Source organism: Poecilia reticulata, linkage group LG4 (assembly GCF_000633615.1).
Source record: "Poecilia reticulata strain Guanapo linkage group LG4, Guppy_female_1.0+MT, whole genome shotgun sequence".
In the NCBI taxonomy this organism is placed as follows: Eukaryota; Metazoa; Chordata; class Actinopteri; order Cyprinodontiformes; family Poeciliidae; genus Poecilia; species Poecilia reticulata.
The window spans coordinates 1,545,766-1,546,257 of NC_024334.1; positions in this window are offsets into that span (position 1 = coordinate 1,545,766).

The window sequence follows — 492 nt, forward strand, 5'->3', positions numbered from 1 at the left end:
GATGGATGGATGGATGGATGGATGGATGGATGGATGGATGGATGGATGGATGGATGGATGGATGGATGGATGGATGGATGGATGGATGGATGGATATCATGCTATGATGTCATCCCCCTCCACCGCATCTCCCTCACACATTTCTAATCATCCAGTGGACCTGCGTCAGCTGAGCTGGTCATGAGAACTACAACACTCCTTCCTATGGTTGTAAATGGCATTAATGAAGTGTTGTTGTGATGACGTGTTAAAGGGGGCGTGTCGGGAAGGTCAAGAGGTTCTTAAAGGGATAGAGGCCAATTTAAAGGCATCAGACACTGCAAATCAAGTTTCTTTAAAGTTGTTTTTGACATATGCAATGTTTTCATGACAACTGAAGTTACAATAATTACTTGTTTAAGTTAAGAAATGGCTCTATGTGCCCCAGTCAGATCTCAGTTGACCTCATTGGGTCTTTGTGTGCTGACCATAATGTTGAGGTTCATAATAAAC